Consider the following 3,335-nt stretch of genomic DNA (forward strand, 5'->3'; position numbering starts at 1 on the left):
TCCAAGATAGAATGCATGCACACCCTTAGAAAACAGGGATTTTTGTAAATTTTCTTTGCATCCTTGGAGCCTGGTACATAGAATAAATACACTCAAAGGTTGAAAGAATGAACAAATGAGTTCAATGCACAACTGTGGTCCCCATTTTCCTGCTATGATGGTCAGAGGAAATCAGCAAATAGCAATAACTCAGATTTCTATAGCAGCATAAAAATGTAGTAGAGACATTTATCTTAGGGAATAAATAATTAGCCTCAAAGTCTGCAAAAGCAATGTCCAATCCTCCTTCTGACACAGATGAGCTAGGTGACCCTGGAAAAGCCCTGTAACTTCTAGATGTTGTAGACAACTTTCTAAGGCCTTAAATTCCAGAGAAGATGCCAATTTGCATCAATATACACATAATCTTGATGAGTGGGTAAATAATAAATTCATGTTATTCAGTTTCAAATGGGCCCTCACTTCTTCCAGGCCATCCTTTTATTCTTCTATAATTCCCCATCTCATTTCCCAAAAATCTTTATTCCTAGACTTTCTCTTCCCAAACTTCTCATTCCTCCTAGTGTCTTCTTTTTGAAATGAGGACCTTACCTCTTACTTTACTGAGAAAACTGGGACTATTTAACATGAACTCTTACTTTTCCCCTTCTTTTCATAGAGAATTCACTTGACATCATCCCTCATTCTCCCTATTTTTCTTCTAGTCTCTAAAATGAGATTACCTTTCTCCTTGCCAAGTTTATCACCATATAGAGATGCCCTCAATTCCATCTCCTACCTTCTTTTCCTGCAAATTGCAACACCAATCTTCCCCCATCTAATCTTCAAACTTTTCCATACCTAAAAATTCCTTCCCTACTTCCTTAAAACTTTCCTATCTCACTAGTAGAATTATGCATTGTTGGCTACCAGAGGAGGGAGGGATGAGGAAAGGGGAAGAACATGAATCATTTAACCATGGAAAAGTATTCAAAATTAATTAAATAACAATAAATACATTAAAAAGAAAATTTCCTCTCTCTAAGAGTTAAACAATTCACAATATCCTACAGTCCTTTCAAGCTGCCATCCTATATATTTTCTCATTTTTTCTGCTAAACTTCTAGAAAAAAAAGAAAAGTTTCTCTACATTTTCTGCCTCTACTTTTCTTTGAGTTTCTCAACTCTTTGGATTCTGGCTTTCAATCTCATTCCTAAACTGAAACTTTGCTCTGGAGAGTAACCTATGAGCTCTTAATTGTTATGTATGATAATCTTTTCGTAGTCTTTGTCCTTCCTGCTTTCCTCTCTTCCTTCTCTCCTTTTCTTTTTTATTTCTTCCTTTTCTCTTTTTTATTTCCTTTTCCTTTTATCCTGTTCTCATGTCTTCTTTTTCTCTCTCTCTCTCTCCCTCCAATTCCTCTTTTTCCTTCTCTTTGTTTTTCTCCCCCACCAACTCCCACTTCTTTCCTCTGATTTTTTTTTTTTGGCCCTCCCCTTTGTCTCTTCTCTATAGCCTCTATGGCTTTAGAAATTCCATTTTTCTTCTCAAGGAATCATGGGGATTCAATTATGAAAATGTTACTAATATTCTAAATACAGAGATGAGAAAATGAAATATTGATTCAATTAATTAAATATATGCATATATGCAATAAATAAATGTCTTTAGTGGGAATTTATGAAGATGGAAGAATGTAGAACAAAATCAGAAAATAAATATCCAGCTTACATGTCTGAGATAGAGAGTATATGAAGGAAAGTAGTATGAAATTAGGCAAGAAAGACAGGTTGGAGATAGGTTATGGAGGGCCTTCAAACCCAGATGAGGAAGTTGATATTTTATCCTATACATAATAGGAGACCAGTGAAAGTTTTTGTGTAGGGAAATGACATACTCCAATATGTTAATTAGGAATTTTTGGCAACTTTGTGAAGGACAGACTGGATGGGGGAAGAGGGCAGAACACAGAGAGAAGAATTTGGAGACTATTGTAATGGTCTAGGAGAGAGGTGATAAAGTTTAGAAGTAGGGCAGAGGCCACCTAAATAGAGGAGAAAAGAGAGAAATGCAAGAGATTTGATAGAGGCAGAATCAGTGTCATAAAAGTAAAATGGAACCAGACTTCTTATTAATGCAGTCCAGTACTGTATCAGCCATGCTAATATTTTCACATCTTATTGTCAACAGCTATACAAAAACTTCTGATTAATGTGTTCAGGAAAGAATGTTCAGTGACCCCAGACCTTTGAGCTCTAACCCAGAATTTATCACCTTTCTCCTAAAAATTAGAGTTTGGGTCCAGTTCTTGAACCCTCCCCTATGGCCTTTTTCCTGGGCAGAAATTGCCATCAAATACTTATGTTTCTAGACACAGTCTGCCCCAGGGTCAAAAGACTGGGGAAGTTGGGAGGGAGAATAATGTCTTGTATTGAGGATGATCTTCATGACTGGGCAGTTGAATAGAAGGTGCTCCCTCTCCAAGCCAACACTGGCTCATGTCCTCCTTCTCTACCCACTGCCAACCATGCCCTTCGCATGTGTTCTATCTCTCTGGGGAGCCAAGGTCCACACCCTGACCTTGCTTTCCTGACTTCTTTCCCTATCTCATAACCTGGATCTGAGGAGGCCTCCAACAACAACCTGTAAGACCTTGATAGCTCCTGCTCTGCCTTGACTGTGGACTCTGATAGCCAAGGATGCACTCAGTTTCCCTACTCAGAAGGTTTCAGCTTTGCTGAGTCAGGCTCAGTGTAATTAGAGCCTGGAAGCTAGAGTTCTAGCCTTGCCCTACTTCTTTCCCTGTTCTATCTTTTGAACCTATTTCTTTTTTTTTTTTACTTTTTTAGAAAATCTTTCTTAACCTCAACGATAGTCCTTATTTTTCCTATTTGCCCCTTCTATGTAATAATCACTATAATTACCCAGGGCTTTGTGGGGTAAAAAAGAATGAAATGGGGTAATGAAGAACAAACAAGATCATTTTTTTTAAAGAAACCTCTTCAGTCTTTTGAAATGGAGATTGTGAAGGAACAGCACTTATCTCTAACTTTAGAAACACATAAATAAGTAGTAGGAACACATTTCTAAATCCCAGAAGCTCCAGTGAGAACTATTTGACAACTGGATGGAAGAGGTTAGAGACAGATTTCCAAGCCCTGCTGCTTCTCTCAACAGAGAAACCACATTTCTTTATGCAGACTCATGACATGTTAGCATTAGGAACAGGATCCAGATATAGCTGTGAAATCACTTAAACCCTCTGAGGCTTAATTTCCTCACCTGAAAAATAATAATAAAAATATTTATTACCATCTAAACTAATAGGATTGTGAGGAAAATATTTTATAAATAT

The sequence above is a fragment of the Monodelphis domestica genome, chromosome 4 (assembly GCF_027887165.1).
Source record: "Monodelphis domestica isolate mMonDom1 chromosome 4, mMonDom1.pri, whole genome shotgun sequence".
Classification (NCBI taxonomy): Eukaryota; Metazoa; Chordata; class Mammalia; order Didelphimorphia; family Didelphidae; genus Monodelphis; species Monodelphis domestica.